Source organism: Schistocerca gregaria, chromosome 3 (genome assembly GCF_023897955.1).
Source record: "Schistocerca gregaria isolate iqSchGreg1 chromosome 3, iqSchGreg1.2, whole genome shotgun sequence".
NCBI lineage: Eukaryota > Metazoa > Arthropoda > Insecta > Orthoptera > Acrididae > Schistocerca > Schistocerca gregaria.
In genome coordinates, this window is record NC_064922.1 from 742,675,094 (window position 1) to 742,689,892 (window position 14,799).

The 14,799-nt window shown below is 44.3% G+C and overlaps 1 protein-coding gene and 1 pseudogene across 1 annotated transcript in view; one reads left to right on the forward strand and one right to left on the reverse strand.

The window, feature by feature from the left end:
- Positions 1-14,799, reverse strand: part of LOC126353835 (ecdysone receptor) — a 1,466,551-nt gene that overhangs the window by 1,412,848 nt on the left and 38,904 nt on the right. The window lies entirely within an intron of this gene.
- LOC126356674 (5S ribosomal RNA) lies at positions 14,501-14,618 on the forward strand (annotated as a pseudogene).

Below are 14,799 nucleotides of genomic sequence, written 5' to 3' on the forward strand. Positions count from 1 at the left end.
AATGTACCTCTTTACAGGGTGATAAATTTAAGCTAGGTGAACAAAAGCTACGTTTGTTCGGTGAGAGGAAATCAAACGAAGAATACAACTGGCGACACCAGCTATGGCAGGCTGATTCAATTTGCTCGCGATCTGACTGGCAACTTCAATGCTAATTATATAGGGAACGACGCAACGTATCGAATTTTTTTCTCAACGATTACTTCTCAGCACAACCTGCCCTGCAACACTTTACATGCCTTTCTGACTGTTTCTGACCACCTTTTATATTTCTTATGTATAAATTTAAACTAAAATTGTATACACAACTGTGTGTTGTTTTCTATCTCGCAGCCGATTTCAACACACAACAGGAAAGTTGTATTTATGCCTTACGATTCGAATACGACTATGGAATCTCAATTGTCCGAAACTTTAAGTCCTATTCATTGGCAGATTGTATCTATGTGAAATGCTGTCATTGAAGCTTCTACCCTCACAGCCACAGGCACCGAAGAGGTCTGGCTCATAGCCCGTATACCAATGATCCAAACGGTTTTACTCAATCACTTTAAGCGAGTTCAGTCCCCAATCAGGGTTTCGTTGGCAGTAACAGTAAACCAGACTCAAGATGGGGAGGGGGGAGAGGAGAAGGACAGAGAGGATGGGCGTAAATTGACATAGAGAGGGGAGAGAAGATGATTGGGAGAGAGGGGGGGAGGGAGGAAGAAAGAGGAGACGGTCAAAGAGAGGGGGGAGGAAGAATGGACAGAGAGAGGGGGAGAAAGAGATTAGGACGTACAATTCCCATTGCGAAGCATGGCCGAACTCTTGTAACATGTCACGTTACAAGTTCTCTAAAAGACTTTCCTTGGTGTTGAAGCAATTGAGGACGTAAAAGAAGCAAGTAAGAAGAGATTGTAGGACATTCAAGCCAGTACCCGATGTGACAGTGGACATCTCTAATTCATGCAATATGTACGCAAGTGCACCATATAGCTAGTAAATATGATTATGAACTCTTTGTGTTGCACGTAGTGCTTCGCGTCTGAGAACCTTGTTGAGAACGCGGCATTGAAACCTACCACTCCTGTATTTTGACAATTACTTACTGGAAACAATATAAGACGAAATTTTCTGAAAGATAAAAGCCTTCATTCGCACCAGGCCCACGAACCCAGATCTTTGCCTTTCGATTTGCTTCTTTAGTAAGAGTTGTGACTGCGAAAGGTGAATTTCATACTATTACATTTTTTGAAATTTTATCCTTTTGGCCCTTAAAGATGTTTCATTACAGCGAAGGTACAGTGAAAGATACATTCTGAAACAGAAAAAGTCGCTCTTTATGTTTTGGACGGATATCACAAGATTAACTTATTATCTCTAGAAGCATGTTTGCCGATAAAACAAGGAACATATTCTGGATCCCTACCGTTTTATCATACAAAACACGTGTCAAAGTAAACACTCGTATCTCAGTAAACATAGAGAACAAAAAATGCCGAAGTGTTATCATATTTGGAGTAATCGACCGCGCAGCGTACCATGATTGAGAACGTGAAAATACAGAACAGTTTTCTCGTTTGTTGGACTGAATAACAAATAACATACGCACAGAGGGAGTGTCAATTTTTTCGTAATCGAAGCACTGCCATTCTTTGCGAACAACAAGATGATGATTGTAATTGCTTTAAGCAACGTGTATAGTTTGAGAGAATCGTAACGAACTGTATACACCGGCATCGAGAATTGTGAGCGCTTACCCTGTCAAACACGATTTGCTGGAGTACTGAAAACTGAGTCTTCGCCGGACCCACCAGTAATATACTGGAATGTATTTAGGAATGTATCGAAACATGCACTAGTAATATGCCACGACGACTTGGTACTTTGGCAGCAGACGTGAATAAACTGCTCTTCGAAAGTACCTACTGTCACACAAGTGACACCGGTTCTATAAAACAGTCTTCGCGTATTAGTGCAAGAGATATACGTAATGACGCTTTGTGAACTATACGACTGCAACATGTTTTACAGATATTATCATAACATCTGCGGCAACACCAAGTCGCTTAGTATTGATGCAATCAAGATCAGGGTACTGAGGCAAACGGACAGCTTAAATGAAACCTGTCACACAACGCGGAGGAAAAAAAAACAAAAAAACAAAAAAAAACACTAAGTTACTGCCTTCCGAGTTAAACGTTGCGTGCTCCGAGTATTACTTTACAGTTTTAGCAGGGCACAAATAAGAAAGATTAAGTAAAATGGTACGGCATAGTAGTCGGGCAGATATATAAGGGTGATAGAGGGCCATTACTGTGAAAGTATTTTTTATTCCTATGCACTAGCAAATTTCTTTGCAGTGTTGGAATGTTGTATCTTGGTAAGTGTAGCTTACTATGACGCGCAGTTGCGTGATTGGCCCTGTAAACTATATTGTACTGTTGTCGATATTCATAACGAATAGAAAGAGAAGAAGATGAAGCCTGGTAGCAGTTCAGATCTCATTTTGGATAACATTAACGCCCCATGTAAGGATTGGCTACCGTCAAGAGCAACCTAACAAACTGCTGAGCGGCTTTGAATTTAATTCAAGGTATTAGGGCGCAGTCTCACTATCAAAAACCCCTCCTGCCACCCACACACATTTCATACTAGTCTGCAGTCGCTCAATCAAAGAAATACGCGATAGTCAACATTTCATTTCGTCTATACATATACAGTACCGATATTCGTCTCCTCATGAATATTATTCTTTTAACACGCTTTTATTAGGTCGCTTCTTTGTCTTTTCAGTACAAATTTTGCAGTTCATTTTAAACTAATTTCCCGATGAGCTACAGACTTGAAACTTTCAACACAGCTCAGAATTGGATGACAATACGATATGAATCTGCTTTTTTGTCTGGTATGTGGCGGAGGCTACTTTGGTTACTACTAAGTAACAACTACTAAATACGACAAAATAGCTAACAGGAGTCACAGAACTTGGAAATGCTTAGCCTGTGAGACAACAGTACGGTACCATATTTGACTTTCTGTAAGGATGATTTGGTTTTAGGGTATTATTGTGTTTTAGGAAACATTGTACACTTACCAGGAGAGTGAAGATGAGCCCAGTTCGTGCTATTACATGACTTCGAGTACCTGTTTCTTCACGAAAAAAAACATAAAAATGTTCTGCATGTAGCCATCACATCATCACCATCTTCCTTTAAAGGATTAGGCTACTGCCTATTCCAAACTCACAAACAAAATCATTTTCATCGTTTTCGAGGTCTTCCAGTATCTGTTTTCCCATTCGGCTTGTAGTTAATGATCTTCTGGGGAATACTGTGACTTGACATGCTCCACGAGGTGTCGCCTCCAACTTCACGATAATTTTGAATTTTTTTTCATTTATACTGAAAATATTTAATTTTGTTCTAACATCTTCATTTTAAGATCATGTCTCTTCTTGTGCAGCCCTTCGTCCTCCTTGTGAACCTCATCTCTGCTGTTTGAAGTTTATTTTCTTGTTTTCTTTGCGGTAATTTAGCTTTCGCTTTCATAAGATAACAAAACAACACATATGTAGCCATATTTACAAATTACAAATTGAAAAATTAATTTGCAACGTGAGTGTGAAATGACTCATTACACATTATTATCATTTATCGTGCAAATGATCCATGGAACATGAAAGTAACTAACGAACTAACTAACTACCTGTCATTTCCCGATGAGTTTGAGACTTGGAACTTTCAACATTTCTCAGAACGCGATGAAAAGCAATATTAACCCACTTTGGTGTACGGTGTATACTTCTGCTTTGTGTACCACTGTGATTTCTCTCTCTTCCTGTTCCACTTGCGAATGTTGCTTGGTAAGAACGGTTGCTAATAAGTCCCCATGTGACCTCAATTCTCTGCAATTTTTAACTTTGGGGTCTTTTCGAGAGGATAATGGTAGGAGGAAACAATGTACTGGTCGTCTCAGGTGAAAAGAAACTGAAATAAACATTAAATTTACTCTATGCCTCTGTTGGAATCACATCAAAATGTTTGAAATCGATTGAGTGTGTGTGTGTGTGAAATCTTACGGGACTTAACTGCAAAGGTCATCAGTCCCTAAGCTTACACACTACTTAACCTAAATTAACCTAAGGACAAACACACACAACCATGCCCGAGGGAGGACTCGAACCTCCGCCGGGACCAGCCGTATAATCCATGACTGCAGCGCCTTAGACCGCTCGGCTAATCCCGCGCGGCGAAATCGATTGAAAAATTTGACACACACAAGACTGAAAAGCAGAAAACAATTATTTAAACAAAAACTTTTTTTATACAACACGTTTTCAAAACGGACTAAAAATATAAAATAATTAATTTTCCTAGCTCCAAACAGTTTCCCACATCACACAAATAGTCCTGAAAATCTGTACTTGTGAATTTTTAATAGCTGTGGGAATAGTTGGATAATTTAACACCAAAAACGTGGGACCGATGCAGTGCATAATTTATGCATGAATAGTTGATTTCTACATCTACATCTACATCTACATCCATACTCCGCAAGCCACCTACCCTGAGCACCTCTATCGGTTCTCCCTTCTATTCCAGTCTCGTATTGTTCGTGGAAAGAAGGATTGTCGGTACGCTTCTGTGTGGGCTCTAATCTCTCTGATTTTATCCTCATAGTATCTTGGCGAGATATACGTAGGAGGGAGCAATATACTGCTTGACTCTTCGATGAAGGTATGTTCTCGAAACTTTAGCAAAAGCCCGTACCGAGCTACTGAGCGTCTCTCCTGCAGAGTCTTCCACTGGAGTTTATCTATCATCGTAACGCTTTCGCGATTACTAAATGATCCTGTAACGAAGCGCCCTGCTCTCCGTTGGATCTTCTCTATTCCTTCTATCAAAACTATTTGGTAGGGATCCCACACTGCTGAGCAGTATTCAAGCAGTGGGCGAACAAGCGTACTGTAACCTACTTCCTTTGTTTTCGGATTGCACGTCCTTAGGATTCTTCCAATGAATCTCAGTCTGGCATCTGCTTTACCGACGATCAACTTTATATGATCATTCCATTTTAAGTCACTCCTAATGCGTACTCCCAGATAATTTATGGAATTAACTGCTTCCAGTTGCGGACCTGCTATTTTGTAGCTAAATGATAAGGGATCTATCTTTCTATGTATTCGCAGCACGTTACACTTGTCTACATTGAGATTCAATTGCCATTCCCTGCACCATGCGTCAATTCGCTGCAGATCCTCCTGCATTACAGTAAAATTTTCCATTGTTACAACCTCTCGATACACCACAGCATCATCTGCAAAAAGCCTCAGTGAACTTCCGATGACGTCCACGAGGTCATTTATGTATATTGTGAATAGAAACGGTCCTATGACACTCCCCTGCGGCACACCTGAAATCACCCTCACTTCGGAAGACTTCTCTCCATTGAGAATGTCATGCTGCGTTCTGTTATCTAGGAACTCCTCAATCCAATCACACAATTGGTCTGATAGTCCATATGCTCTTACTTTGTTCATTAAACGACTGTGGGGAACCGCATCGAACGCCTTGCGGAAGTCAAGAAACACGGCATCTACCTGTGAACCCGTGTCTATAGCCCTCTGAGTCTCGAGGACGAATAGCGCAAGCTGGGTTTCACACGACCGTCTTTTTCGAAACCCATGCTGATTCCTACAGAGTAGATTTCTAGTCTCCAGAAAAGTCATTATACTCGAACATAATACGTGTTCCAAAATTCTACAACTGATCGACGTTAGAGATATAGGTCTATAGTTCTGCACATCTGTTCGACGTCCCTTCTTGAAAACGAGGATGACCTGTGCCCTTTTCCAATCCTTTGGAACGCTACGCTCTTCTAGAGACCTACGGTACACCGCTACAAGAAGGGGGGCAAGTTCCTTCGCGTACACTGTGTAAAATCGAACTGGTATCCCATCAGGTCCAGCGGCTTTTCCTCTTTTGAGCGATTTTAATTGTTTCTCTATCCCTCTGTCGTCTATTTCGAGATCTACCATTTTGTCATCTGTGCGACAATCTAGAGAAGGAACTACAGTGCAGTCTTCTTCTGTGAAACAACTTTGGAAAAAAACATTTAGTATTTCGGCCTTTAGTCTGTAATCCTCTGTTTCGATATCATTTTGGCCACAGAGTGTCTGGACATTTTGTTTTGATCCACTTACCGCCTTGACATAAGACCAAAATTTCTTAGGATTTTCTGTCAAGTCAGTACATCGAACTCTCTACAAGTATCTACTGCATACGCATCACGTTTTTTGTTTTAACTTCTTAAATGCTAAAAAGTATTTTCGTAGCTATTAAAAATTCAGAAGCACAGATGTTCATGTCTATCTGGATGGGCGTTAGGAATGAATAAGGCGCTAAGAGAAATCATCTTATACATTTCAGTGGGTTTGAAACATGTGTGATTTTAAAAGGGTTTTTAAGGGGAGTAGGACGTCAAACGGGCCGACTTGGAGCAGGAGAGGCATCACAGGACATCTTAATTTCCAGTGTCTATACTTTCACAAGTAAATTTGTAAACCTTTGTCAGCATGACCAGGAAGGATTCAGGATTCACAGTCGTAGCAGCGGAAATTCAGAAACATAACAAAATAATTTTTTTTACATGTGAAATTTCATCAGTTTTTCACTTACTATTGGCTAGTGAAAAAATGATGAAATTTCATATTTGAAAAAAAATTATTTTGTTATGTTTTGCACTTCCACTGCTATGAGTGTGAATCCTGCATCCTTCCTGGCCATGCTGACAAAGTTTTATGAATTTATGTGTAAAAATATAGACAGTAGAAAATAAAATGTCCTGTGGTGCCTCTCCTGCTCCAAGTCGGCCCGTTTGACGTCCTACCCCCCACCCCCTTAGTTTTTCTTCTTTTGTTCCATAGCGGAGCTTCAGCTACACAGTTATTGTTCTCCACCGCGCGTAACTGCGAGATGAAAATTTCCGCGAGACCGAGACCTGTGCGTACAGCATTTCGATTAGCTCGCCGGCCACCCGCCTTGTGGCGGAGATGCGCGCTTGTGGTAGAGTGCTGGAGAGGCCTTGGAGCAGTGTTACAAGGCCCGGCCGTTGCGGGAACTCGTTTGGCCACTGACCTACGGCTCGGCCCGCGCCGGCCGGCCGCCGTCAGTATGCTAATGCTCGCCGTATCGCCGGCCGCCCTCGCGTCACGCCACGCGACGCCGGCCCAGCCTGCGCACGCGACCTGCCGCGCACAGCCGCCTGCATTGTGGGTCGCTGCTCTGGCGCCTCTGCCTCTAGCGTCGCAAGCTCTACATTCCCAACGCGGAACCCAGTTTCTCTGTCTCGTCCTTGACTGCACGTTCTAGTAGCCTGACACGCTCGGCGTGTAGGTGCCGGCTCCACCATGTGGCCACTGTCAAATTGCTGTCCTCCAACATCTTCCTCTCCACACCACACAGACGTACAGGCTGTAACGGGTATAAGTGTGACAGGTGGCACGCCTTTACGATGCACACAGTGACTTGCCCCCTCTCATATTTACAGGGTGTTACAACAAAGGTCCGTCCAAACTTTCAGGAAACATTCCTCACACATAAATAAAGAAAAGGTGTTAGGTGGACATGTGTCCGGAAACGCTTAATTTCCATGTTAGGGCTCATTTTAGTTTCATCAGTATGTACTGCCGCATTTTACCGCCAGTTGGCCCAATTGAAGGAAGGCGATGTTGACTTCGGTGCTTGTGTTGAAATGCGACTCATTGCTCTACAGTACTAGCATCAAGCACATCAGTACGTAGCATCAACAGGTTAGTATTCATCAAGAACGTGGTTTTGCAGTCAGTGCAATGTTTACTAATGCGGAGTTGGCAGATGCCCATTTGATGTATGGATTAGCACGGGCCAATAGCCGTGGCGCGGTACGTTTGTACCGAGACAGATTTCCAGAACGAAGGTGTCCCGACAGGAAGACGTTCGAAGCAATTGATCGGCGTCTTAGGGAGCACGGAACATTCCAGCCTATGACTCGCGACTGGGGAAGACCTAGAACGACGAGGACACCTGCAATGGACGAGGCAATTCGTCGTGCAGTTGACGATAACCCTAATGTCAGCGTCAGAGAAGTTGCTGCTGTACAAGGTAACGTTGACCACATCACTGTATAGAGAGTGCTACGGAAGAACCAGTTGTTTCCGTACCATGTACAGCGTGTGCGGGCACTATCACCAGCTGATTGGCCTCCACGGGTACACTTCTGCGAATGGTTCATCCAACAATGTGTCAATCCTCATTTCAGTGCAAATGTTCTCTTTACGCATGAGGCTTCATTCCAACGTGATCAAATTGTAAATGTTCACAATCAACATGTGTGGGCTGACGAGAATCCGCACGCAATTGTACAATCACGTCATCAACACTGATTTTCTGTGAACATTTGGGCAGTAATTTTTGGTGATTTCTTGATTGGGCTCCATGTTCTTCCAACTACGCTCAGTGGAGCACGTTATCATGGTTTCATACGGGATACTCTACCTGTGCTGCTAGAACATGTGCCTTTACAAGTACGACACAACATGTGGATCATGCACGATGGAGCTCCTGCACATTTCAGTCGAAGTGTTCGTACGCTTCTCAACAACAGATTCGGTGACCGAGGGATTGGTAGAGGCGGACCAATTCCATGGCCTCCACGCTCTCCTGACCTCAACTCTCTTGACTTTCATTTATAGGGGCATTTGAAAGCTCTTTTCTACGCAACCCAGGTACCAAATGTAGAGACTCTTCGTGCTCGTATTGTGGACGGCTGTGATACAATACGCCATTCTGCAGGGGTGCATCAGCGCATCAGGGATTCCATGCGACGGAGGGTGGATGCATGTATCCTCGCTAACGGTGGACATTTTGAACATTTCCTGTAACAAAGTGTTTGAAGTCACACTGGTACGTTCTGTTGCTGTGTGTTTCCATTCCATGACTAATGTGATTTGAAGAGAAGTAACAAAATGAGCTGTAACATTGAAAGTAAGCGTTTCCGGACAGATGTCCACATAACATATTTTCTTTGTTTGTGTGTGAGGAATGTTTCCTGAAAGTTTGGCCGTACCTTTTTGTAATACCCTGTACATCTTACTCTGAGTAATTCGATTTGGAGAAGTATGGTCGAGTATTGTCATTACAAGGCTAGTATTGTGCACTCAGAAGATATAATTTCCTCTCTAATTGCATGCGGTGAAAAGTTGCTATCGCTTCACAAGTGGACTTCCTACGCAGCGTTGCTCGTCACCTGGGTGGTCCGGTGACAGGCGGGCTCTGCTGATCTTGAAAGGGTTAAGCGGACGGGTGTGAGGGAGTCGAGTGGATGCTGTCCAGACGCCGACATTGTCATAAGAACGGGGGCCACACGCCCACAGGGGCCTGAAGGAGCGACTGGGGCTAGAGATTCCGTTACTTCGCATAAACTTAGTGAAATCACTTTCTGGCGAGCTACCAGCGAGGCGTGGGAATCACTTGTGTTCCCCGGCGGTTTCGGCGAGCACATTCCCGTGTTTTCTGCAAAATCGTAATTGTCATTGTCTTGCTCAGGGGATAGCTCCGTGACGTAGCAAAATCGGCGTAGAAATTGGCGCCAATTATCTCCATTGGTGGAACAGTAGTGCTTCGGCAAAGTAGTGGAATTTTCCGCCGGTTTTCGAATTGCTGATTGGCACGTTTAATCACGGCCACTGTCGTGGGGGCGGGAATGTTCTGTGTTCGGCTTGTACGAGTGCTCTTGAGGGAGTCGGCTCTCGCTTTCGGTGGGAGTAGGTTACAAGACTGAGATCTCGCTGCTCTGGACAGCCTGCCTTCCGTTAGCTGTCTAACATACTTTCATTTAATTGTAACTGTTTGAAGAAGTTGCTGAACTTCAATGTAACATTCCGAGTACAGTTGACAATTGAGTTTCTGCGTACAAGCGGCCTATGTTGTCCGTGTTGAGCAGTTTTGGCTAAAGTTGACTATATCGGAGTTACTGTGTGACTTTGCTTGTTAAAATCAATCACTGTTCCGTCAGTGATTGTGTGGCGGGCCTTCTTCGTCTCCCTCAGAGGCGCATTGGTATTGCTAGGAAGTCTTTAGTCTGGAACAACCAGACCACGATAATTTGTTTCGGGCTATAATCGCGACATTATCATCACCACGACGGGACAATGAAGCATCCAGCCATCGCCTCCGGTACACCAGATCGTGTCCTTGCAGTTAAGAAGACAGCTTGGTAATGTATGGCCGCAGCACCGGCAGATTAGGGAATTTTGCTAGGTGAAAATCAGATCTCAGCAGAGCGCGCCTGTTCGTCTTTTCTAACTTTGTTCTGTCTTGGGTGTTCATTGAGTTCTCACTACTGTAGCAGCAATTAATGTTGGGTTGGCTGGGTGTTTCTCTTAAGATTTGAGTTGCAAGGAATTGGCTCCACATGCCACTTGGTCATAATTGTCACAATCTAGTTTATGGACAACTTCACCTTCACACCATTTATTTGAGTATCCAATTTGACGTATTGTAAATGTTTCATGTGTTTTGTTTATTATTTTCAGTATAGTCATAAGAAATCACATTGTTATTTTGGACAGAACTTCCAATCTGTTGATCGGTAGAGCAAACCTTTTATTTCTCACTACGTTAATGAAACTTTCCTTTATCAAATTAATTTCTGTCCAATTAAGCGATTGCAGGTAGCAATCTCTTTTCTACTCCACTTGCAGGGTCGATTACAGTCAGTTCGCGTTTCTTCTTAATCCATGTGCAACAGCAAAAGTCGGAGTTAGGAAAGAGGGCGGGGGCTTAGAGCACCATTTCCATATGAAGATTTCTAGAAGAATTTAGTGTTAGATACACTGCTAGCCCCGGCACCTCGCAAGTGCAGATATTTCTATTGGTGACTGAACAAAATTACATCAGTATTTGCGTCATTTGTAGACTAATAATTATTACAGCCATTACATGTCGTATGTTTTTGGGTTGGTTAGTACCCTCTGACACTACATGACTACAATAACATCGACGGTCAGTGGCAGAATAATGGAAAGATACTATTTCCACAGATTGGTTATTTTCGCAGGAAATCATTATGCTTACGTAGTGTATCCATTCGCCATATGTCTTACAAGAATTTTCCGTGGAATTAAAATACAGTAGTTATATTCGCTCAAGAACAGCGGCATTTAGCCATAGAAAATAGATTTAGAAAGCGAGAATTGAGAAAGTTGTGGAAATCTTTGTTATTTTGGACGGACTACTTTGTGTGTCGGAATGTGGCTGAAACAGCGCAAGTGCTGAGGGGCCTATACACATGTTGCTCGGGGTCTTTACCGTTGGGTCAGCACTTGAGTGTGGATGTGAACATTTAACTGGAATAAAGTTTTTGTGTCAGCAGAAGAGCCAACACCGTGTTACAAGTGGAGGCTCACACAGGCTGGCGTGAGGAGGGAAGAACTATACTGACGTGAGGTCTGGAACATGACAAGGAATGAGAATTCAGAAAACGGACGTAATTAGTTTGATACTTAACTTTAATCCATTAATGATGAACATCGCTGTTGACGGTACGTGATTCACAATATAATCTGTTCAGAATACATTCTTGAAGATAGTAATTATAGTAACTGAATATGGCGCCTTGCTAAGTCGTAGCAAATGACGTGGCTGAAGGCTATGCTAAACTGTCGTCTCTGCAAATGAGAGCGTATGTAGACAGTGAACCATCGCTAGCAAAGTCGGCTGCACAACTGGGGCGAGTGCTAGGGAGTCTCTCCAGACTAGATCTGCCGTGTGGCGGCGCTCGCCTCCACGTTCGTGTGGCAAGAGCAAGCCATTAATGCTTGTTTTCCCCTGGCAGGAGGTCGAAGTGTGAACGCCAAACAGGTGGTCTATACTGACAGGCGCACTCCACTCCTTGGTGCATTACGACTGTGCAGAAAACATAACGTTCTGATCTCAAGTATCCGCACGCCCCTAATAATGTGGAATCAACCACTAGTGTCATGCGAAGCGGACCCCCCCCCCCCCCCCCCCCGTATAAAAGCAGACGGGGAGTGTTGTCAGTAGAGAAGCAGTGGCAGCAGTGTGGTTGGACCAGGAGAGCTCAATGACTTTGAGCGTGGACTACTCATTGGATTTAACGTGAATAACAAGGCTAAGAGAGAAATTTCAACCCTTCCAAAACTACCCAAGTCGACTGTTGTCGCTGTGATAAAGGGTAACTGAGGAACAGCCACAAATAAACCAAGACCACGCAGACCTAATATACTGACCGACAGGAACAGCCAACCATTGCGGAGAGTAGTTGGAAAAAAAAGGATAAAATCAGCGGAACTCGTGAATCAGAAAGTGCTACGAGCAGTCCAGCTAGCACAGTGACTGTGTGTCTGGAGCTACTTATAATCTGCACATTTCTGTAGTCTGTCCTAAGTAAAGCATGAGGTGGTGTGAAGAAGACGCCTCAGTACAGTAGATGAGTTGAAACTGGCGATTTGGAGTGATGAACCACGCTGAACACTGCAGTAATCCGATGAAATTGCTTGGGTTCGTCGCTGGTCAGTGTGGCCGTGCGGTTCTAGGCGCTTCAGTCTGGAACCGCGTGACCGCTACGGTCGCAGGTTCGAATCCTGCCTCGGGCATGGATGTGTATTATGTCCTTAGGTTAGTTCGGTTTAAGTAGTTCTAAGCTCTAGGGGACTGATGACCACAGATGTCAAGTCCCATATTGTTCAGAGCTATTTGAACCATTTTTTTGCTTGGGTTCCGTGAATGCCTGCAGAACATTACCTGTCATCATGCGTTGTGCCAACAGCAAAGTACTGAGCACTTGGTATTACTGTATGGAGAGATTTTCCTGGTTAGGATGTGGTCCCTTTACAGCGCTTAAGAAGACGCTACATGTGGAAGCATATGAACTGATTTCACAACTTCATGTAGTGTGTGTAGTAGAGAAACTGAAGCTTCGTGGCAGATTAAAACTGTGTGCCGGACCAAGACTCGAACGCGGGACCTTTGCCTTTCGCGGGCAAGTGCTCTACCAACTGAGCTACCCAAGCACGACTCACGCCCCGTCCTGGAGTAGAGAAACTGTTCGAAGACGATGATCTATTGTATTAGCATGTCAATGAACCCTCACAGAGCAGCATATTTGAGGCAATGGCTTATGGATAATAACATGGATACTAGACTGTCCTCCCAAGAGTTCCGACCCGAACTTAATGGAAAGTTTCACTCCAGGTCCCAACAATACCTTTTTTGATTTCGGCTCTTGAAGCAGAATGGGCTAATATTCCTCCACGCACACATTCTGTATCTCATTGAAAGTGTCCTGAAGTTCGAGCCGCCATAAAGGCGAAGAGTGGATGCCGCCCAAATTAATGTCATGTAATAGGTGTCTGGATAGTTTCGATCAGATAGTGTACGTGGTACCAGATATCTAGGCACAGGTTATGCAGTGGTTCCACGGTAGCCCAAGTGAATGTCTCCCATAGCGTAATACTGCCCCCCCCCCCCCCCCCCCCCCGTTATGACTCTGTGGTGCGGTGCATATTTCAAGCAACAATTCGGCTGGATGACGGCCTGTCCGGACACGACCAGCGATTTGGTGTATCAAGAAACGTGATTCAGCCGACCAGGAGACACTTTTCCACTGATACACAGTCCAGTCGCGGCGAACCAGTGCCCACCGCCACAGTAACTGAAAATGTTGTCCGATCAATTCGAAGATGTGTTAGGGTCATGTCCTCGCAGAACCAGTTCAGCAATGTGCTCTGATCGCTATGCTCCTAACAGCCTGAACCAGCTTTGCACTCTGTCGTCGATCTGCCGTAGACCACTGCCTGTCTTACGTGTGCATGCTCAACAAACTGTCGACTACTCACTACTCAACAAATTGTCGACTACTCGTGGTGTCACTGTCCTTCAACCACTTTACACAGATGCTCACTACAGCAGCACGGTACAGCCGACTAGCTTCGCTGTTCCGAGACGCTTGCTTGTTCCCTGGCGCTGGCAATGGCAAACTGTCCTACATCGAAGTCGCTAATGTCTCTGGATTTCCCTATTTTCGTTACGTGTCGTCTCTAGGATGATTCCCCATTCGTCTCTGTGCCGCTTGTGTACCTTCCTTACAGCGTCATATACCAGCAACCCATCTGTCGATAACCCCGCGGTGGGGGGGGGGGGGGGGGGGGGCCATAACGCTTTGGTTCGTCTGAGTACCTGTAATCTTATTGTGCGTATGTATATGAGTGTATATGTATGTGTCCTAAGAAGATTAGATTCAAAGCTCTCAGACAAGCAGCTAAACAACTCTCTCACTGACATATTATCCTTAAAGTAAATAATAAAATTCCATTGTGAAACAGACAACATATATTAAAAAAACACAAAAGCAAACTTTTCATTTCAAGTCAACGAAATAAATGCAATAATGATCAAAAAATTAGAACTGTTACAATCCTTCGGGCTACAAAGACAACATTGAAAGCCCTTCATCTACCAACGGCCTTGCCGCAGTGGTAACACCGGTTCCCGTCAGATCACCGAAGTTAAGCGCTGTCGGGCTCGGCTGGCACTTGGATGGGTGACCACCCGGTCTGCCGAGCGCTGTTGCCAAGTGGGGTGCACTCAGTTCTTCTGAGGCAAATTGAGGAGCTACTTGATTAAGAAGTAGAGGCTCCGGTCTCGGAAACTGATATACGGCTGTGGGAGCGGTGTCCTGACCACATGCCCCTCCGTATCCGCAACCAGTGATGCCTGTGGTTTGAGGATGACACGGTGGCTGGTCGGTACCGTT